General features: G+C 46.3%; 1 protein-coding gene across 2 annotated transcripts in view; it reads left to right on the forward strand.

The window, feature by feature from the left end:
- Positions 1 to 251: 251 nt before the first annotated feature.
- The window catches only part of PPP1R16A (protein phosphatase 1 regulatory subunit 16A), a 45,050-nt gene continuing 21,918 nt past the window's right edge, over positions 252 to 23,383 (forward strand). Inside the window, exons 1-2 of one of the 2 annotated variants that reach the window (XM_040494804.1) lie at positions 252 to 379; positions 3,533 to 3,625. The gene's annotated coding sequence lies outside the window, so the exon portion shown is untranslated. The remainder of the gene's footprint in view (positions 380 to 3,532; positions 3,626 to 23,383) is intronic. The other variant, XM_040494803.1, reaches the window with a different exon arrangement.

The following is a 23,383-nucleotide window of genomic DNA, read 5'->3' on the forward strand; positions in this document are numbered from 1 at the left end:
GACTCTGCTTTGTCGGGTGAACCCCGACTTTTCCTTAAAAGCTCAGCATAAATAGATGACCGCCTCCCGAGAGCCTTTTGACTCCTTGCCCTTTCCACCCTATCCGCGCCGAGGATGCCCCTGCTAGAGGTTCACACAACACCGCGGACCGCCAACCTCCAAGGGCAATCCCCGCCCCCTGGCGGCTCGGCCATGCCCCCTGGCTCCCAGGGGGCGCCGCGGCTTCCGGCTCTGGGCGGTGCGGCCCGGAAGTGTAGCGTTGCCATGGCGAGAGCCGGGCGCGGGGCCCGCCCCCGCGGCGCCCAGAGGAACGCGGGGCCGACTGACCGATCGCCGGGATCTGGTCGTCTACGGTGCGGCGGGCTGCGCGAGGCGGAAGGTGAGGCGCGCACTTCCGGGGCCTGCGGCGGTAGAGGGGACCCGGCCCGGGGGAGAGAGGGGCGGGGGGAGGGGGGCAGAGCTGAGCGGGCAGAGGGGAGACGAGCGCGGTAGAGCAAGGTGAGAGGTAACCGAAGGCAGGGCGCCGTGTCTGGCCGGCACACGGAGAGGCCAGGCCCAGGGCACAAGTCTGTCCAGGCTCCAGTCGGGTGCCGAGGGCGCCAAGGGGTCAGGACCGGCTTCTGGAAGTGGCCGCCTGTGAAGGCCGCCGGTAGGGCTTTTCACGTTTTGTCTGTGGAGTTGTTTTCATTTTTGCAACCTGTTGGCCAGGTGGGCAGCGCCAGACTTATCTCCATTTGCAGCCAGGAAATGAAGGGCGGCGGGAGTGACACGCCCGGGCTTTGTGTGGGCTTTGGAGTTCGGCCAGAGGAGAAACTGGAGCCTCTCAGAGCTTCGGGTGACCTCACTCGTGGGGATCCTGGGCTCCTCCTCACAGACTGGGGTCAGAGTGAGAAGCTCTGCCGTGCGGAGAGTGCCGGGCCGTGTGCTCCAGGCCCGTGGCGGAGTATCCGTGACTGGTTTGGGCTCCTCTGGGTCCTGGAGCAGAGGCTGAGGCAACCGTGGGATTAATTTCCATGGGTGCAGAGAGGGGAGGCGTGCATGGAGCCATGCCAGGCTCAGGGAAGCCTGAGAAGGGCTGGCCCTCCTCAAAGCTCCGGCCTTACTTTTCCTGGAGCTTTAACTTGAGGGGGGAGGTGGCTGTGGGAGCACCGTGCTGCCCTTGTCAGTCCCTGTCTTGGCGGAGCAGTGAGCCCTCGTGGGTGTCCTCCCTGGGCAGGATTGGTGTGTTTCCCTGAATCCCCGAAATGCTGAAGAGGCTTGTGTGCTCCTGGCTGTGCTGCCTAGTGCGCTTCAGGGGCACCGAGGGGAGCCCCTGCCTGGAGCTCTCGGGCCAAGTTACGGAAGGGGCTGGTGGCTGCCTGAAGGAGCTTGCACAAAGGCTACCTCTGGGCTCCTCATTGTGAGGCTGTGTCCCCCTTTCTCTGCTCCCCAAGCTCTTGCTCAGAGCTGGGATGGGGAAGCTTTAGAAAGTGCTTCCTCCCTTCCCTTCCTGTGCAGGGGCTGGATTTCCTCCCTGTTGGCTGGAGCCTCCTCCCCTGGCTCCGCTGGTCGGTCATGGCCTCATCCCTCACCTGCTCGGGGTGTGCCTGGACTTTGCTCTCCCTGCCAGGCACCTAGGAAGAGGGCCGCTGTGCCTCTAGGCTCTACACTGGGATCTGTGTTCTAGGGATTGGAGTCCTTGGTCTCTTCCGACAGCCTGTCTCCACTGTGTGTGTTTGGGAACTTCAGCCTATAGCACACCAAATACAAGGGCGCATTTGGCTGGGTGGATTTTGGCGGCAGTGGTAACATTGACGTGTCCCCACTCTCCCTGAGAGCCCTGTCATGAGCACGCTGTGAAGGCGCACACACGGGTTGTGTCTTTCCACAATGACGGCTTTATTCAGTCACCCAACAAGGCTGACGCCATCATAGAGCAGGTTCTGGGTTCCAAACGCAGGGACACTTCGCCACGTGATTAACTTGGCTTCTTCCACGGCACCCGGAGCAGAACACGAGACAGGCCACACGACAGACCAGGCAACGGAAGGGGGTCAAACGCCACGTCAGTCTGCGGGCGCACAGTGGAGAGGAAGCCTCGGTCCCGTCCGAGCCAGCTCTCGGCACTCACTGCTCATCACGTTCAAGCCCTGAAGGGTCTCGGGGCTGTTCGGAGACCGGTCGGGCAGAGGCCTCGGCCGCAGCTGCCCTTTTGAGGTGGTCACACATAGAGGGGTCGTGTCTGAAGAGTCTGACGGTTTGCTGCAAAAGTCTGCCCCTTTGAAGGGGGTTTAGTTGGTCCCGGGGCCCCAGCGGACCTCCTCTGCTTCTGCTTGTCGTCAGTTCCGGGGTGTCCGCTGATGCTGGTCTGGCCGAGATCTCGTAGCGGCGGTGTCCTTCACTGCCTGTGTCGCTGCTTGACACAGGCCCCCGCTGGACCCGAGTGACTCCACCTTGCTGTCTGCAGCACCCCACCCTGGTGCCTGTGCCACGGTTCACTCGTTAGCCAAAGTAAGACATCTCGGAGTCTCTTCCCTCACCTCCAGGCTCTCTCAGAACTTCTTCCCAGATATTCTTGATTCTGGCTCTTCCTGTCCATCCCTTCCACCACATAGCCTGTCTCTGGGATCATAGCAGTTGCCCCTCACTGGTCTTGGCTCTGTTGTAGCCCCTTGCCCCCCTTCTTCTCATCTTAGAGTGATTGATCTGAAATGCAAATCTGATTCTTGTACTTTGCTTCTTGAAACTTCCTCGTGGGCTTCTGAATAACACTCACCTGTCTGTGCAGACTAGTTCCCATCCTGTGCCCCTTCGGTTGACCCCTGAGCACTTTTCCATGTGTGTGTTATGCCCCCACCATACTTCACTCTTGTGTGGTGGTGGAAGGGAGAGAACAAACCTTCCCCCACCCCTTCTAAGCTCTGTGACCTTGGGCAAGTTCTCATCAACAGAGCAGCTGAGAAAGAAGGACAGAGAGATACAGGAATGTCCGGCTCTCCAGATGCCCAGGGGAGAGGGTCCCATGGAGCAGGCACCCTGTTAGGGCAGGTATAAAAAGGTCCGATGGGGGATGTTGGATTCTGGGCTGTGTCCTTCCTTGGCAGCTGTGACTGACAAAGCACATTGGTGCTGGCGGAGAGCACGTGGGAGGCGGGGTCATGGAGATAAGGCCCGCAGACAAGTCTTCAAGGAAGTTTCAGTGTGAAGGAGAGGAGAGTGTGGGGGAGGTGGAGGGATGGGAGTTGGCTTGAATAGGGAGGTCCATGGAGGTCCAGAAGCATTTGGACTTGGGCAGAGGAGTAACTGACGACTTCAAGGTCCCTGCAGATAGAAGGGGGCTGGGCTGCAGAGTGGAGGTGGTTGCACTGAGTGCAGAGTGGCTTGAAGAGGCCTGTGTCTTCTCCACGCTCAGCCCCAACTTGCCGTCCCAGGATTCCCTGAGGCCTGGGCCTTTCTTTGATATGACCATTATGGTTTTGTTGACTTTGCGTGATATGCTGTGTAAGCTTCACCTCCCCCACCCCCCTACCCAGAACCTCTTCCTGTTTTGAAGGAAGGGAGGATGGTGTGGATGCAAGGGACTCCCTGGGAGCCTCCAGGCTTCAGATGAAGGCTCCGTCTCCTGCAGAGCCCTCCCATTGTACAGGTAGGTTTCAACGTCCCTCCTTGTGCATCAGGGCCGGGGGCAGAGCCTTGCCATGGCTGATGAACCTCCTGACACACCCATATGCGCCGCTGAGTGATGGTCTCTTCCATCACACCAGCTCCCCCACAAGCTCAGAGTCTCCTGGGTTACCTTCGGTCAGGAAGTGCCAGGAACCCAGTTACTGAGCACTTCCTGAGAGTCAGGCATGAGGTTCAGTTCCAAGAACATGGGGGGGAAGGACATGGCAAACGTTAGAACAGAGTGAAAAGATAGGAGAGTGACAAGGTAACCACAGAAGACCTCTAAGGAGGTAACGTTTCAGTTGCAGTCTGAGTTACAGAAAGGGAGTAAGCTACCCTAAGATCTGGTGGAAGACCCTTCCAGATACAAGGAACGGCTAATGCAAAGTGGGACTGACGCTGAAGATGGACACATGCTAGACCAGAGGTTGGCAGGGCGGTGGTGGTTTTTTTCTGTGAAAAGCTGGATAGTAAATACTTTAGGCTTTGCAGGCATGTGGTCTCCGATGCAGCTTCTAAGTCTGCGACTTTGTGGGAAGGGAGCCACAGACGGTACAAATGCGAGTGTTCTCTTTCAACAAAACCTTATTTGTCGATGTTGAAATTTGAGTTTCACATCATTTTCATGTGTCAAAAAATACTTTTTTCCCAGTTATTAAAAAATGTAAAAGTAAGTCTTAGCTCACGGGCCGTATAAAACCAGATGGCAGGAAGTAGTATGCCAGCCCTGTGCTAGACACCGAAAATGCTGCGTCAACTCACTGAATCCTCCTCAGGACATTGTGAAGAAAGGACTATTACCATTCCGTTTATGGATAAGAAAACTGAGGAAAAGAGGTCAAGAAACTTGACCGGTCTCCTCCGCTTCCCACTGCTTCAAACCCAGAGTTTGAGTCTGGTTCCTGAACTCAGCTCCTAGCCACTGTGGTCTCTGGAGCTGGAGGTTTCCGAGGTGTAGGAAGCAGGAAGCAGGAAGCAGGTATAGAGTGGAAGGTGGAGAGGGAGGCGTGCAAGGAGATGGCGAGGCCAGCAGGGGCCAGACCACACAGGGTGTAGAGGCCAGGATAAAACTTTGGGAATGGGTACTTTTTTTCACATCAAACTTTATTGAGGTGTAACTTACATATAATCAAACATCTCTTTTAAGTGTGGTCTGCTGGGTTTTGGTAGATGCACACATCTTTGTAAATCCACCACAGTCCAGATGTACAACATTCTCCCACCCTCAGAAGTTCCCTCATTCCTCTGTGGCCAGTCCTCCCTCCACTGGGCCCCAGGCAACTACTGATCTGCTGTTTCTGTAGCTTCAGTGTCCCTTTTTTAGAATTCACGTAAATGGAATGCCGTGGAGTGAACACTTTGTGTTTGACTTCCTTCACCAGGCATAATGTTTTGGAAATCGAGGTGGTACAGGTATCAGTAGGTCACTCTTTGCTGCGCGGTTCCACCGAATAGATATACCGTTATTTGAGCTATAGGTACGTCTGTCGATGAGCATTTCGTTTCTCTCCAGTTTGGGGCTATTGTGAATAAAGCTGCTGTGAATATTCATGTATACAAGTCTATATGTAGATGTATGTTTATTTCTCTTGCTGAAATGATAGAAACGATGGGTCGAAGTGTATAAGTAACTACATAAGAAAGTGCCAAATTATTTACCAAAACGTTTGCTATCATTTTATGTTCCCAGTTGTTCCTTGTTCTCAATTCAGTGTTGCCATCCTTTTAAAGTTTAGCCATTTTCGTGGATGTGAGACGGTAGCTCATTGAAACTTTAATTTACATTTCCCCAATGACCATGGTGTTGAGTATCTTTTCAAATGTGTTTTACTGGCCATTTGTATATCTTCTTTTGTGAAGTGTCTGTTCAAATCTTTTGCCCTTACAATATGGATTGTTTATCTTATCAAGTTTTAAGAATTCTTTACGTATTCAGGATGCGAATTCTTTGCCATATATATACATATATATATATGTACATATATATATATATATATATATATATATATATATGTGTGTGTGTGTGTGTTGCAAATTTGTTCCCACAGTCTATGAGTCTATGGCTTGCCTTTTAATTTTCTTACCAGGATCTTAAGCAGGGGACACTTTTAATTTTGATGAAGTCCAGTTTGCCAGTGTTTTTTCCTTTATGGTGTGAGTAGAGGTAAAGGGTCGTACTTTTCCACATGTATATGCTGTCATTCTAGCACCATGTTTTGAAGACCATCCTCTCCCCATTGTGTTACCTTAAGATCTTTGTTAAAAATCAATTGAGATGGGAATGTAAGCTGGTGCAGCCACTCTGGAAAACAGTATGGAGGTTCCTCAAAAAACTAAAAATAGAACTACCCCACGACCCAGCAATTGCACTACTAGGCATTTACCCACGGGATGTGCTGTTTCAAAGGGACACATGCACCCCAGTGTTTATAGCAGCACTATCGACAAGAGCCAAAGTATGGAAAGAGCCCAAATGTCCACCGATGGATGAATGGATAAAGATGATGTGGTTTATATATACAATGGAGCATCACTCGGCAATCAAAAAGAATGAAATCTTGCCATTTGCAACTACGTGGATGGAACGGGAGGGTATTATGCTAAGCGAAATTAGTCAGAGAAAGACAAATATCATATGACTTCACTCATGAAGACTTTAAGAGACAAAACAGATGAATATAAGTGAAGGGAATAAAAATAATATAAAAACAGGGATGGGGACAAAGCATAAGAAACTCTTAAATATGGAGAACAGAGGGTTACTGGAGGGGTTGTGGGAGGGGGGATGGGCTAAATGGGGGACAGGCATTAAGGAATCTACTCCTGAAGTCATTGTTGCACTATATGCTAACTAATTTGGATGTAAATTTAAAAAAAAATAAATAAAATTAATTAAAAAAAGCAATTGAGGGGCACCTGGGTGGCTAAGTTGACTATCGGTTCTTGATTTCAGCTCAGGTCGTGATCTCATGGTTGTGAGATCGAGCCCCACCTCGGGCTGGGTGCTGACAGCAAAGAGCCCACTTGGGATTCTCTCGCTCTTTGTCTCTCTCTCTCTCTGTCTGACCCTCCCCTCCTCTCTCGCTCGCTTGCTGTCTCTCAAAATAAATAAATATTTAAAAAAAAATCAACTGACAGTTTATTCGTGGGTGTATTTTCAGGAATTTTCTATGTTGTTCATTGATCCTATGCTAATATCCCACAGACCTGATTATTAGAGCTTTATAATAATTTTTTTTTTTAAATTTTTTTTCAACGTTTTTATTTATTTTTGGGACAGAGAGAGACAGAGCATGAACGGGGGAGGAGCAGAGAGAGAGGGAGACACAGAATCGGAAACAGGCTCCAGGCTCTGAGCCATCAGCCCAGAGCCTGACGCGGGGCTCGAACTCACGGACCGCGAGATCGTGACCTGAGCCGAAGTCGGACGCTTAACCGACTGCGCCACCCAGGCGCCCCTAAGCTTTATAATAATTCTTGAGATCAAGTAGTGTAAGTTGTCCAACTTGTCTTCTCTCTTTTTTATTTGAGAGAGAGAGAGAGTGAGCGAGCATGAATGGGGAAGAGGGGCAGAGGGGGAGAGAGAGAGAGGGAGAGAGAGAGAATCTTAAGCAGGCTCCATGATCAGTGCAGAGCTTGATGTGGGGCTCAATCCCACGACCCTGGGATCATGACCTGAGCTGAAATCAAGAGTCAGATGCTCAACCAACTGAGCCACCTGGGCGCCCAGCTTCTTCTCTTTTTCAAGTCATTTTGGCTTTTCAAGATATTAAGCAGTTCTATATAAATTTTAGAATTAGCTTGTCAGTTTTTCCAAATGGCTCTCTGGGATTGTATTGAAGCTTTAGATCTATTTTGGGGAGAATTGATATTTTAACAATATAGAAAATAGTATATTTCTACATTTATTTAGTTCTCGGTTGTTAACCATAAAAGTAAAAATGCATTTATTTTGCCAGCAAAAATTTGTGTTTATTTGTGTATAGCAGAGAATTGCAATCTGGGACAAGCAAGCCACAGGCAAGTGTACACAAGGAAGGGGAGGAATAGAGCAAAGCAGAGGACCGCCGTTTTATAGAGGAGAGGGGGGTTGGAGTAAACTGGGGGTTGTAAGTATACTGGCTTATCATTGGCTGGGCTGTTGCTGCAGGAGAATGAAATCTTCTTGCTAGGGTAGTAAAGCAGTAAGGCTGGGCAGGGTTTGTCTCCTCCTAAGAGATGTGCAATTGACGAGCAGTGGGGCGGGGTCAGCGAGGGCTCCCCCTGCTGGCCTTCCGACTGCCTTCTCATTACTGATCCTCACATCCCCTTTTGATTAAAATCTCTCTTTGCAGGCGTCACTAATCAAGAGGCAGGTTCTCCATATTTGCTGGTTTTGCCCCTTAGTACCAGGGAAGACTTTTCCTGATCGTCATGTCCTATGTGAGAAGGAAACTGCACAGCATTTCACGTAAGGCCACATTTGAGTAACAAAGAAGGTTAGGACAGAGAACTCAAAGGTACTTCCCATCTGTCTTCCATATATTTTTTTTTATTAAAAAATTTGTTTAAGTTTATTTATTTATTTTGAGAGAGAGTTAGAGCAGAGGAGGGGCAGAGAGACAGGGAGAGAGAGAGAATCCCAAGTGGGCTTCACACCATCAGCACGGAGCCTGATGTGGGGCTCAAACTCATGAACCGTGAGCTCATGACCTGAGCCTTACCCAACTGAGCCACCCAGGCGCCCCCATATTTTTTTAAGTTTTTTTTTTAATGTTTATTTTTGAGAGAGAGATAGGGTGCAAGCAGGGGAGGAGTAGAGAGAGAGGGAGACACAGAATCCAAAACAGGCTCCAGGCTCCAAGCTGTGAGCATGGAGCCCGAAGTGGGGGCTCGAACTCATGAACCGCGAGATCATGACCTGAGCCGAAGTTGGACGCCCAACAGACTGAGCCACCCAGGCGCCCCCACATCTTCTTTATCCATTCATCCATCAATGGACATTTGGGCTCTTTCCATACTTTGGCTATTGGTGATAGCACTGCTCTAAACATTGGGGTGCATGTGTCCCTTCAAAACAGCATACCTGAATCCCTTGGGTAAATACCTAGTAGTGCAATTGCTGGGTCATAGGGTAGTTCTATTTTTAATTTTTTGAGGAACCTCCAGACTGTTTTTCCAGAGTTGGCTGCACCAGCTTGCATTGCCACCAACAATGCAAAAGAGATCCTCTTTCTCCGCATCCTCGCATCCTTGCCAACATCTGTTGTTGCCTGAGTTGTTAATGTTAGCCATTCTGACAGGTGTGAGGTGGTATCATCTCATTGTGGTTTTGATTTGTATTTTCCTGATGATGAGTGATGATAAGCATTTTTTCATGTGTCAGTTGGCCATCTGGATGTCTTCCTTGGAGAAGTGTCTATTCATGTCTTTTGCCCATTTCTTCACTGGATTGTTTTTTGGGTGCTGAGTTTGACAAGTTCTTTCTAGATTTTGGATACTAACCCTTTATCTGATATGTCGTTTGCAAATATCTTCTCCCATTGTGTCGGTTGCCTTTTAGTTTTGCTGATTATTTCCTTTGCTGTGCAGAAGCTTTTTATTTTGATGAGGTCCCAATAGTTCATTTTTGCTTCTGTTTCCCTTGCTTCCAGAGACGTGTTGAGTAAGAAGTTGCTGTGGCCAAAATCAAAGAAGTTTTTGCCTGCTTTCTCCTTGAGGATTTTGATGGTTTCCTGTCTTACATTTAGGCCTTTCATCCATTTTGAGTTTATTTTTGTGTCTGGTGTAAGAAAGTGGTCCAGGTTCACTCTTCTGCATGTTGCTGTCCAGTTTTCCCAGCACCACTTGCTGAAGAGACTGTCCTTATTCCATTGGCTATTCTTTACTGCTTCGTCAAAGATTAGTTGGCCATACGTTTGTGAGTCCATTTCTGGGTTCTCTATTCTGTTCCATTGATCTGAGTGTCTGTTTTTGTGCCAAAAATGTTTATTTATTTTTGAGAGAAAGAGAGAGAGACAGAGTGAGAGTGGGGGATGGGCAGAGAGAGAGAGAGGGAGACACAACCTGAACCAGGCTTCAGGCTCTGAGCTGTCAGCACAGAGCCCAATGCGGGGCTCCAATTCCCAAACCGCAAGATCATGACCTGAGCCGAAGTCGGATGCTTAACTGACTGAGCCACCCAGGTGACCCCACCCCCCGCTTTTTTTTAGTGTTTATTTTGAGAGAGACCAAGTGCGCGTGCACATCCCAACACAGAGCTCAATCCCACGAACTGTGAGATCGTGACCTGAGCCGAAATCAAGACCCCCAGATACCGACTGAGACCCCCAGATACCCCTGGAGGTCTCCACCTAGACCTTCATGAAGGCAGAGGAGCACACTGAGGAACTAACCAGGTGCATTTGAGAAGGTGCAGTGACGGTATAAACATGAAGCGATAGCTGATGAATTTTGTGCAAAACAGCAAACCTTCAAAGATGGTTTAAAACAGAATTGTTATCTCAAAAGAATTGTTTGGAACCAAACGTGTTACAGATCAGATAGTATAGCCTATAGGGTTGCAAATTCAGAGACGTGAATTTGAATAAGAATCCAAAGTCAGTTAATATTTCAGTTGAAAGAAGACTTTTGTGAATTCTGAATCTTCTAGCCCTTCAGAAAAAGCAAGTGAAAAATTAATTTCTCATGGGATCACGATGAGGTTGTTTCTGAAGGGCCATAATCATAGAAGTTTCCCCCTTTCCCAAGGGCTTGGGAAATGCAGACAAGGGCATTGTCTTTCCATGAAAAAGAGATAAGAAACAACAGTGAGAAAAAGGTACAGAGGCCTAGTCTGGACGTCTTAGGAAAGCTGTCTCTTCAGATGCCGTCTGCCTCAGTTTGGGGGGTCTTTATTCCAGGTGACCAGATGTGCAGGGCTAGGCAGGCTCTGGTGCTTTCTTTAGATGTATCACGTGAATCCAAGAGTCTCTTCCGAAGACTTTGGTGAACAAAGGGTGGTTACAGGACCTGATAAGGGCCTTTTCAGAGAAGTTAGAGTCTAAAATGTTCAGGTTACAAGGTGTGATGCTCCAGGTCATTGTCTCCTGGGAATGCACGGTGAAGAGATTATCAAAGCATGGTTACTTCTTTTTTCTTTCTTCAAAGATTTTATTCATTTTTTTTTTCCAACGTTTATTTATTTTTGGGACAGAGAGAGACAGAGCATGAATGGGGGAGGGGCAGAGAGAGAGGGAGACACAGAATCGGAAACAGGCTCCAGGCTCTGAGCCATCAGCCCAGAGCCCGACGCGGGGCTCGAACTCACGGACCGCAAGATCGTGACCTGGCTGAAGTCGGACGCTTAACCGACTGTGCCACCCAGGCGCCCCAAGATTTTATTCATTTTTGTTTAAGTAATTTCTACACCGAGTGTGGGGGTCAAACTCATAACCCCGAGATCAAGAGTCACATGCTTTACCAACTGAGCCAGCCAGGCTCCCCAAAGCATGGTTGCTTTTATTAGAAGCAATTATAGCTTTACAATATTGAAATACATCTTCTTTTTTCAACTGTCAGTCAAAGGAGGGAGAAGCCAAGTGCACTGGATGTTTTATGACTACCTCAAAGGCTAAAAACTTGTGAGTTTCCAAGGGAGTGAATCTGAGGTTTAGAAGGACTAATGGCAATGCTTTTAGCCAAGGTACTTGGAGGGTCCCTACCAACTGTGCTAGTTGAGTTTCAATGCCACAGTTAGTACATCCAGCCAAGTCTGAGGATTGAAGGTGGGGTACAAACTGAATGTGTTGTTGAACTGGCCAGTGAAATGAGTTCCCTGATGACTGCAAAGTTCAAGAGGAGATCCCTGGGTAGGGATAATCTTTTCTAATAGAATGTAATTTTTTTTTTAAATGTTTATTTATTGTTGAGAGAGACAGAGCATGAGCAGGGGAGGAACAGAGAGAGAGGGAGACACAGAATCTGAAGCAGGCTCCAGGCTCTGAGCTGTCAGCACAGAGCCTGACACGGGGCTAGAACCCATGAACCTTGAGATCATGACCTGAGCTGAAGTCAGACGCTTAACCGACTGAGCCACCCAGGCGCTCCCTTTTCTAATAGAATTTTAGCCACAGAAGAAGCATTGGCCCGTCTAGAAAAGAAAGCTTTGGTCCAGTGAGAAACCATACAAACCATGACTAAAACATATATATTTATACCTGCGAGATGGGAAAGCTGTGTGAAATCCACTTGTGTGAACAGATTTCCCTGGATTATACTTTGGATTGGTGGGAAAGCAAGGTAGACGCTATGGGCACCCTTTCTTCTATTTCTCCACAGATAGTGGTTCATGAATGCTACCATTCTGTCAGTAGATCATGATTTAATGCATGTATGGAGGGAGGTAGTGCGAACTTTAGAATTTCTGGGAAGGCTGGATTGTTATTTGGTTCAAACCAGAGTTCTCTTCTTGTTGAGCCAGTAATTACTAGATTTCCAATACTGTTTTTCATCTCTGGGGCCAATTCCTGGATATCTCTTATCAACTTTTCCAAATCATCATTTGGGAGAACATCCTTTTGGACCATGACAAAGGTTTTGGCCATTGGTTTCCTTGAAAGCAGCACTTTTTCTATGGAAAATGTTTCTGGTTTTGTCATGGATGAAGATACAAGCTAGAGTAAGCTGCAGAGCTCAGGCTATTGTGTTGGAGTGGCCGGAGGTCAAGGTGCCGTCTCAGTGACTTCAAGAGGGTGCAATAGTATACCCAGCACCATATTTACCATTTTCATCCTTTATCGTTTTAACATTTAAAAAAATGTTTATTAATTTTTGAGAGAGAGAGAGACAGAGACAAAGACAGAAAGAGACAGAGCGCGAGCAGGGGAGGGGCAGAGAGAGAGGGAGACTCAGAATCTGAAGCAGGCTCCGGACTCTGAGCTGCAGCACGGAGCCCCTTGTGGGGCTCGAACCCACAGACCAGACTGCAAGATCATGACCTGAGCCAAAGTCAGATGCTCAACCGACTGAGCCACCGACGCCCCATTCTTTTTTTTTTTTTTTTTAAGATTTTTAAAAAATTTTTAAATAATCTCTACCCCAACGTGGGGCTTGAACCTATGACCTTAAGATCAAGAGTCACATGGTCCACTGACTGAGCCAGCCAGTCCCATTTTCATCCTTTAAGAACCATTAGTAGACTATGAAACATCTGCATTGGCTAAAGGAGTTTCCTGCAAATTGTCATGGGGGTCAGAAGGTGATCTGTCAGCATTAAGCAGTCATGAGGGGTTTTGTCTGTGTCCAAATGTAGTCTTTGCTTCAAGATCAGATGCCCAAAGTTTTGAACCTGAGTTTGAGCAAATTGAAGGTTTTTTGTGGGGTTCAGGGAGACTGTGTGTGTGTGTCTCTCTCTCTCTTTGTTTTAATTTGGAGATTGAACATTATTTTATTTTACTTATTTATTTTTTAAAATAATTTACATCCAAATTAGTTAGCATATAGTGCAACAATGACTTCAGGAGTGGATTTCTTAATGCCCCTTACCCATTTAGCCCATCTCTCCTCCCACAACCCCTCCAGTAACCCTCTGTTCTCCATATTTATGAGTCTCTTATGTTTTATCCCCCTCCCTGTTTTTCATATGATATTTGTCTTTCTCTGACTAATTTCGCTTAGCATAATACCCTCCCGTTCCATCCACGTAGTTGCAAATGGCAAGATTTCATTCTTTTTGATTGCCAAGTGATACTCCATTGTATATATAAACCACGTCATCTTTATTCATTCATCCATCGATGGACATTTGGGCTCTTTCCATACTTTGGCTCTTGTCGATAGTGCTGCTATAAACACGGGGGTGCACGTGTCCCTTTGAAACAGCACATCCCGTGGGTAAATGCCTAGTAGTGCAATTGCTGGATCATAGTTCTATTTTTAGTTTTTTGAGGAACCTCCATACTGTTTTCCAGAGTGGCTGCACCAGCTTGCATTCCCACTTTATGTCTCTTTAAGGCCAAAAGTTTTAACATGTGGATGCTGTCTCCTGTGAAGTGGCCGGAGGAGGGGAGCAGAGAAGCAAATCGTCTACATATTGTGACAAAGTAGAGCCTGCAGAAAACTTGCTGTCATCCAAATTGGCTTTTAAGGTTTGTGAAAAGTAAGAAGAAGTCTCTGTAGGCCTAGGGCATTACTGTCCAGGCGGATTCCTGTTCTTCCCAAGTGAAGGGAAACAGATTCTGGCTGGCTATCCTTATCGGCTGGAAAACTAAATGTACTCTTGGGTCAATTACAGTGAAAAATTTGCTTTCATTGGGAATGGACGTTAGCATATGTGGGTTAGGAACAAGAGGGTGTTGAGGGACAACAGTGTTATTTATTGCTGGGAGGTTCTGGACAAACTTCCCTTCTGTGGCCATTGGGTTTTCTTACAGGTAAAATGGTATTACAGGGACTAGTGCAGGGGATGATGGGGCCCTAGGCCTCCTAACCTGTTATGGGCTTGATGCCTTCCAGGGCTTACCTATAGGTATTAATTCTGGGGAGAGGGTTTGAGGTGACCTATTTTTTTTTTTTTTTAACGTTTATTTATTTATTTATTTATTTATTTATTTATTTATTTATTTATTTTTGAGAGAGAGAGAAAATGCATGAGTGCAAGAGGGGCAAAGAGAGAGGGAGACACAGAATCTGAAGCAGGCTCCAGGCTCTGAGCTGTCAGCACAGAACACCACGTGGGGCTCGAGCTCACAAGCCGTGAGATCATGACCCAAGCCCCCCAGACACCCCTCGAGGGATCCATTGGAATCTTGAGGGGAGGTGCCTTGTGGATTCTGCAAATAGCAGTTGAGGATTTTGCCCATAAACAGGGTGGCAGTGAGAGTCAGAAACAGAAAATAAAAGACAGCAAAGCAAAGCATGATTTAACTGCCCTGGTTGGCTATTTTGATTACTGTTGTAAAATCCTAGAATTATTTCCCTCCTTTGTGAGAAAAAAATTCTGGCATGATACTTTTCTAAGACCTCAATCCAATAACTGAATAGGTTGGAAGAACTAAGGAGAAAAGGGTAGGTGTCTCTCAGAGGCCTAGACAGAGAGTGGGCTCAGAGACAGGTTTATTAGAAGTTTATTAGAGACCCCCACTGTCTGAGCTGTTTGAGTACCTCGAGGCAGGTAGCCGGGCACCAGGATTGTAGCTGTGCTGTCCGTTAGGACAGAAACATTCATTCCTGATCTATGGAGTGGTCTCTCCAAGCTGATCACAAGAGGGAGGGCTGTGAAGAGCCTTGTAGTCCCTCGGAGCCCCACCATGGGGAATGAGGACTTTGCAAAGGCTGGCGAGAGGGCTGAGGGCACCTGGAGTGCTCTGCCGGTGTCCTGGCACTCTGCGGTGCCAACAGAGACTTGAGGGGTTTGCTTTGTTCCGGGAGCTTATTTCCCAGAGTTGAAAATTAAGAATTTTATTGGTCTTTCTTTTATGTGACTCATCTGGCATATGACTGATGTGGTCTGCCACATTAAATCTGGGGCTGACATCGTTGCATCCTGGTCCTTTTAACTAAAGGCGAAAGACCACTTTAGCCTGTTTGTAACCGCAGAGTTGAGCGCTCCCTGGGTGGATCCAGTTGCTGAAGGAGGACCAGGATTTTTTTTATTTTATTTTATTTTTTTTTAATTTTTTTTTTTCCAACGTTTATTTATTTTTGGGACAGAGAGAGACAGAGCATGAACGGGGGAGGGGCAGAGAGAGAGGGAGACACAGAATCGGAAACAGGCTCCAGGCTCTGAGCCATCAGCCCAGAGCCCAACGCGGGGCTCGAACTCACGGACCGCGAGATCGTGACCTGGCTGAAGTCGGACGCTTAACCGACTGCGCCACCCAGGCGCCCCCAGGATTTTTTTTAAAGACAGTTTGGAGCCAGTTGTAATTATGAACAGGCTCATCAGGCTTCTGTGTACAAGCCTGACTTTTATTCCAGTCTGCAGGCTTGAGAAAAGCTGTTGAGGGCCATCTGGGTGTCTCTGGCAGTTAAGAGTCCAAATTTGGCTCACCTGTCCTTGCTCTGTAGAGGTTTCTAGCTAGTGTGCTGGTATCTTGCCCACAGCTAGGGGTTTGTTTCTCTAAAATCCCTTCAGGATGTTCCCTTTTGGCTAGCTTTATCCTACATTTGGCCTGGCACTCACCAATATATGTGGCCTAATTGATAAAAATCTGAGAGACCAGGTAGAGAAGTTTGAATCACTATGTTAAACTCTTCAGCAAACCCAGGAGAGTCTTCCGTTACTTTACTTTTTGTTTTTAATGTTTATTTATTTATTTTGAGAGAGAGAGAATGGAGGAGAGAGGGTGGGGAGGGGCAGAGAGAGAGGGAGAGAGGGAGAATCTCAAGCAGGTTCTGTGCTGTCAGCACAGAGCCTTACACGGTGCTCGAACCCACAACCCTCGGATCATGACTTGAGCTGAAATCAACAGTTGGATGCTCAACCCCCTGAGCCACCCAGGCGCCCCCAGAAGACTTAACTTTGAAGGGCCAAGTTTTAATAGGTTCAGGAGAGGAGGGAGAGGGGAGAGGTTCAAAGGAAAAGGGAAGTTTGGCAGAGAGAGGAACAAAGCACTGGGCGTAAGTAGCTGCTGCGTCTGCAGACAAAGAGGATGGGGAAGGGGCAGGAGGCCTCAGAAGCCATTGTGACTCCTGTTAATTGTTGGTTTGCCTCAGTTAACTTAGAAACAGTATTTTTTGGCGCGCCTGGGTGGGCCCATCAGTTAAGTGTCGGTCTCTTGATCTCGCTCAGGTCATGGTGTCCCGGCCAGTGAGTTTGAGCCTTGAGTCGGGCTCCATGCTGACAGTGTGGAGCCTGCTTGGGATTCTCTCTCTCTCCCTCTCTCTCTGCCCCTCCTCTGCGTGTGGGTGCTCTCTCTCTCTCTCTCAAAATAAATGAATAAATTTAAAAGAGAAATAGTATCTTTCTTTTCTTTTTTGTAATGTTTATTTATTTTTGAGAGAGAAGGTGTGAGCAGGAGAGGGGCAGAGGACGGAGAGCAGTGGGGGACAGAGGATCTGAAGCAGGCTCAGCACTGACAGCAGACAGCCTGATACGGGGGTCGAACTCTGAAACCATGAGGTCATGACCTGAGCTGAAGTCAGACAGTCAACTGACTGAGCCACCCCAGTGCCCAAAATAGTATCTTTCAAAGAGGCAAATTTAGAATCCCGAAAACATTTGGGAGCCTCAAGATACCATTTAAAGTAGGCATCCCAAGGGGTGCCTGGGTGGCTCAGTTGGTTGAGCGTCTGACTTCAGCTCAGGTCATGATCTCGCGGTCTGTGGGTTCGAGCCCTGCGTCGGGCTCTGTGCTGATAGCTCAGAGTCTGGAGCCTGCTTCAGATTCTGTGTCTCCCTCTCTCTCTGCCCTCCCCTGCTCATGCTCTGTCTCTCTATCTGTCAAAAATAAATAAACATTAAAAAATATATATTTTTTAAGCAATAAAGTAGGCATCCCTGGGGCGCCTGGGTAGCTCAGTCGGTTAAGTGTCTGACTTCAGCTCAGGTCATGATCTCACACCCTGTGAATTCGAGCCCCGTGTTGGCAACGCTCTGTGCTGACAGCTCAGAGCCTGGAGCCTGGTTCAGATTCTGTGTCTCCCTCTCTCTCTGCCCCTCCCCTGCTCATGCTCTGTCTCTCTCTGCCTCAAAAATTAATAAAAATAAAATAAAATAAAATAAAATAAAAATAAAGTAGGCATCCCATTCAGAGTATCTCCTTTCCCTTCCCTTCCCCTCCCTTCCCCTCCCTTCCCCATAATGGCCATTAAAGTTCTAAATTACTTTTGGTTAAGTCAGTCCATTTACTTATAAATGAGCATGTGGAGAGACCATAGTTTTTATTTTTATTTATTTTTTTAAATTTTTTTTAACGTTTATTCACTTTTTGAGAGACAGAGACAGAGCACGAGCAGGGGAGGGGCAGAGAGAGAGAGGGAGACATAGAATCTGAAGCAGGCTCTGGGCATTGAGCTGTCAGCACAGAGCCTGATGTGGGGCTCGAACTCTCGAACCTGTGAGATCATGACCTGAGCTGAAGTTGGACGCCCAACCAACTGAGCCACCCAGGTGCCCCCCCCCCTTATTTTATAATTTTTTTTTATTGTTTCTTTATTTTTGAGACAGAGAGACAGAGCATGAGGCGGGGGAAGGGCAGATAGAGACACACACACAACACACACACACACAGAGGCAGAAACTGAAGCAGGCTCCAGGCTCTGAGCTATCAGCCCAGAGCCCAACCGGGGGCTCGAACTCATGAGCCATGAGATCATGACCTGAGCCAAAGTCGGATGCTTGACCAACTGAGCCACCTGAGACCATAGTTTTTAAATGTTTGTTTATTTTGAGAGAGAGTGAGCACAGCAGAGAGGCAGAGAGAGGGAGACATAGAATCTGAAGCAGGCTCTGGGCATTGAGCTGTCAGCACAGAGCCTGATGTGGGGCTCAAACTCACGAACTGTGAGATCATGAGGTGAGCCGAAATTAAGAGTTGGATGCTTAACCAGATGAGCCACCTGGGTGCCCTGAGACCATAGTTTTCAAACTTTAAACCAGTAGGGAGGACATTCTCAAAGCACTTATGATCCCTAGGATCCCATTTCTTAGAGGCTTTTCTCCAGAGCAAAGAGAATAATCCCTAAACAGCACACTTTCAGTGGGAACAGCCTGGCTCCAGAAGGAATCAGACCAAAGGCCAGCATGGTTCCAAAAGGAACAGTCTGGTTCCAAGTGGGAGTCGGACTGAGGCCAAATGGGTTATTCTCAGAAAAAAACAAGGCCTTGAAACAGACACTGAACAGCATTGAGAGCTCGAACAGAGAGGAGAGCTTGGAATCCAGGAGAAAATTTCCCCTCACACTTCAGGGTGGGTAAGAAAGCACTGAGCTCAGTCGGCACTGTGGGTACGAGTACCTGCTTGCCCAACAGCCTCAGATTTGTTGGGGGTCTTCCGGGCCTCACTTCTGATCACCAAGTAATGTTAACCTTAAAGATAAAACTGCCACTTTTTTTTTTTTTTTTTAATATTTATTTATTTTTGAGACAGGGAGAGACAGCATGAACAGGGGAGGGTCAGAGAGAGAGGGAGACACAGAATCTGAAGCAAGCTCCAGGCTCTGAGCTGTCAGCACAGAGCCCGACGCGGGGCTCGAACCCACGGACCGCGAGATCATGACCTGAGCCGAAGTCGGACGCTTAACCGACTGAGCCACCCAGGCGCCCCAAACTGCCACTTATTTTATCCGTGAAAATGGGTTTATTTGGGAATAGCAGGGAATTGCATCCCGGGACAAAAAGCTCTGTCAGAAGCACAGGCAGGTCTGCAAAGCACAGGAGAGCAAGGCTCTTTAGGGAGGAAAGGGGGTGAGGAGGAGGGGCTGTTGGCAACTAAAAGTCCTGCGGCAGGCAGAGGCAGGAAAGCTGTAGCCCCCTGGAAGGCTCCTGGTGGGTGCGTAATTGACACGAGAGCTCCCTCTGCTGGCCGCCAGACTCCATTCTAAATAAGGTTTCGTTTTATTAATTTTCACACTGTATTGTCTATTGCTGTGTATCACGTTACCCTAAAAGATAGGGGCTTGAAACAGCAGACGTTTGTTATCTAACAGCTGCTGTAGGTCAGGAATTCAAAAATGGCTTAGCTAGGTGGTTCCTGTTCAAGTTATCATGTGGTTGTGTTAGGATAGCTAGGGCTGCATCAGCTGAGGGCTGGACTGGGGCCGGAGGACCTGCTCACAAGCTAGCTGTCCCCAGCTCTCGCCCATGGGCTTTTCCATAGACTCCTCAAGTGCCTCAGCATACTAGCTAATTTCCTCCAGCCTCAGAGATCCAAGAGAGGGCAAGCAAGAGGCTGCATGACCTTTTATGACCTAACCTCTGAAGTTATCCACTGCCATTTCTGCTTTTGTTTTGTTTGTTAGAAGTGAGTACCTAGGGGCTCCCGGGTGGCTCAGCTGGTTGAGTGTCTTGATTTCGGCTTAGGTCCTGATCTTGAGGTTTGTGAGTTTGAGTCCCACATTGGGTTCTGCACTGACAGTGTAGAGTCTGCTTGGGATTCTCTCTCTCTCCTTTTCTCTCTGCCACTGTCCCGCTCATGCTCTGCCTCTCTCAAAATAAATAAATAAACTTAAAAAAGAAGTGAGTAACTAAATCCAACCCATACTGAGGGAGAAGTGGATTAGGCTCTACCTTTTTTTGTTTTTAATTTTTTTTTAACATTTATTTATTTTTGAGAGAGAGATGGAGTATGAATAGGGGGAGGGGCAGAGAGAGAGGGAGACACAGAAGCCAAAGCAGGCTCCAGGCTCCGAGCTGTCAGCACAGAGCCCGACGCGGGGGTCAAACCCACAAACCGTGAGATCATGACCTGAGCCGAAGTCGGACACTCAGCCAACTGAGCCCCCCAGGCGCTCTAGGCTCTACCTTTTGAAGGGAGTATCAAAGTATTCCATACTTTGTGATATTAATTTTGTAGATAATAATGAACATTTTACACTTTCCAGTTGTTCGTTGCCAGTACAGACACACAGTTAATTTTGACATTGTCCTTGTATTTCACAGCCTTGCTAAATATACTTCTTTATTCTAGTATCTCTATTGTAGATACCTAAGGATTTTCTTAAGCTTATTTATTTATTTTGAGAGAGACAGAGCACGAATGGGGGAGGGGCAGAGAGAGACGGAGAGAGAGAATCCCAAGCAGGCTGTGTGCTGTCAGTGTAGAGACTGACTCGGGGCTCAAACCCCCAAACTGTGAGATGATGACCTGAGCTGAAACCCAAGAGTTGGCTGTTTAACTGAGCCCCCTGGTGCCCTCCTAAGGATTTTTTACATATCTTCTACATACCTTTCTACATGCTTTCTGAATCTAAAGAGTCTTACATTTTCCTTTCCAATTTGCATGCTTTTTGTTTCTTGGCTTAGTGCACTGGCTGGGACCTCTAGTACAAGGTTGGACAGGATTGGTGTTCCTGATCCTAGGAGGAAAGTGTTCGTTCTTTTCCCATTAGGCACGATTTAGCTGAGGAATTTTCCTTCTATTCCTAGTTTTCAAAGTTTTTTTGTTTGTTTAATTTTACAGAGAAAGTGCAGTTGAGGGGGAGAAAGAGAGAGAGAGAGAGAGAGAGAGAGAGAGAGAGAGAGAATGAGAATTTTAAGCAGGCTCCACGCTCAGTGTAGAGCCTGATGCAAGGCTTGATCCCATGATCCTGGGATGGTGACTTGAGCTGAAATCAAGAGTTAGATGCTCAACTGACTGGCCACCAGGAGCCCCAAAGTTTGTTTGATTTTTATCATGATCAGATGTTGGATTTTGCCAAATGCATTCTCTACTTTTATTGATTTGATTGTATTTTGATTTTTAAATGTTAAACCAGTTTTTTATTCTTGAAATATACCCGACTTGGTCATGACGTATTATTCTTCTTATATATTGCTGGTTTCAATTTGATAATAATGTTAAAAGGATTTTTGAAGCTATTCATAAATAAATTGGTGTGTAGTATTTTTTTTTAATGTTTGTTTATTTTGGAGAGAGACAGGGTGGGGTGGGGGGTGGGGGAGAGTACGTGCACACACAAGCAGGGGACGGTGAGGAGTAGAGAGTGAGGGAGACAGAGGATCCAAAGCAGGCTTCATGCTGTCAGCACAGAGTCCCATGTGGGGCTCGAACTCACAAACTGTGAGATCATGACCTGAGCTGAAGTCAAGATGATTAAGCCACTGAGCCACCCAGGCGCCCTGGTATATAGTATTCTTAACTTGTTATGTCTTTGGTTTTAGTGTCAGGGTAATAGTGGCCTTACAAGATGACTTAGGGACGTGTTCCTTTCTCTTCTATTTTTAGAAAGGGCTTTTGTAGATTTGGTATTATTTCTACCTTAAGTGTTTGATGTAATTTACCAGTGAAACCATCTGGGCTCAGAGTTACTTTTTTGGGGAAAGTTTCTTACTGTAAATTTAATTTCTTTAATAGATACAGGGCTATTCAAATTTTCTGTTTCTTCTTGGATTCATTTTGATAATTTGTTTCATTCAGGTAATTTGCCCATTTATCTAATTTAAACATGGCAACTTTTTTCCATACAAGGCCAAATGGTAAATATTTTAGGCTTTTCAGGTCATGTGGTCTCTGTTGCGGCTACTCAACTATGTTGTGGTAGCACAAAACAGCCATAGACAATACATAAACAAGCTAGTATAGCTATATTCTCATAAAACTTCAGTTATAGTAACATGTGGTAGACCAGATTTGGTCTATGGGTTATAGTTTGTTGACCCTTGACCTAAGTTGTTGAATTTATTGTCATAAATTGTTCAGAACACTGTCATTTTAATCTTTTTAATGGTCTGTAAGATCTGTAGTGATGTCCACTTTTTCATTCATGATGTTGGTAGTTTTTGTCTTTTCCTTTCTTGATCAGTTGAGTAAGAGTATCAATTTTATTGAGATTTTCAAAGGAACAGCTTTTAGTTTCAACATTTTCCTCTATTTGTCTATTTTCTATTTAATTATTTTCTGTTCTTATTAGTATTGTATTTTACTTACTTTGGGTTTAATTTTCCTCTCTTTTTTTTATTGCTATTACTACTACTACTACTACTACTACTACTACTACTACTACTACATTATTTTGTTTTAAGTAAGCTTCACACCCAGTGTGGAGCCCAAAAAGGGGCTTGAACTCACAACCCTGAGATCAAGACCTGAGCTGAGATCAAGAGTCTGACGTTTAACTGACTGAGCCACCCAGGTGCCCCAATTTTCCCCTCTTTTTCTAGCTTCTTAAGTGGAAGCTTAGGTCATTGATTTGACCTTCTTATTTAAACTTTCAAAGGTAAATATTTCCTTCCAAGCACTGCTTTAACTGCATCTCACATATTTTGATATGTTATGTTTACATTTTCATTCAGCTCAAAATATGTTCTAATTTCCATTTTGATTTCTACCTTAGCCTGTAGGTTATTTAGAAATATGCTTTTAAGCTTCCAAATATTTGGGAGTTTTTCTAGATATATTTTTGTTATTGATTTCTAATTTAATTCCATTGTGGTTGGTAAACTGTGTGCTTTCATTCCTTATAAATCTGCTGAATCTTGGATTATGTCCCAGCATATGGTCTACCCTGGTAAAATTAAAAAAAAATTTTTTAGCTTTTACTAATGGAAAATTTCAAATGTCTATACATGTAGACAGGATATAATGGTCCCCAAATATTCATCACCCAACTTCAACAATTACCAACTCATGACAGTTTTGTTTCACCTAAACTTTTTATGTTATTTTGAAGCAAATCTCAAATATGTCATTCACTCTGTAAATATTTTTTAAATCTTTTTGTAGAAAGAAAACTTTTTTTTTTTTTAAGCTTTTATTTATTTTGAGAAAGGGCATGCAAGCAGGGGAGGGGCAGAGAGAGGGAGAGAAGAATCCCAAACAGGCTTCGTGCTGTCAGCACAGAGCCCAACGTGGGGCTCGATCTCACCAATTGTGAGATCATGACTGGACCAAAATCAAGAGTCTGAGGCCTAACTGACCTAGCCACCCAGGTACCCCCACATTACAAGTTTATATGGGGGCTTCCAGGTCATATTTAGGACCACAGGAACTTTACCTCCTTACTCTTACGTTTGTATCTTTTTTCTCCCATGCCAGGAATCTTGGTTCTCTGTGAGCCAGGATGACAGTACTGTTATCTTACAAGCGATAGGTGTGAGCTACTTACCTGTTGCATCCCA

Source organism: Herpailurus yagouaroundi, unplaced genomic scaffold (genome assembly GCF_014898765.1).
Source record: "Herpailurus yagouaroundi ecotype Mexico unplaced genomic scaffold, PumYag 186, whole genome shotgun sequence".
NCBI classification, from domain to species: domain Eukaryota; kingdom Metazoa; phylum Chordata; class Mammalia; order Carnivora; family Felidae; genus Herpailurus; species Herpailurus yagouaroundi.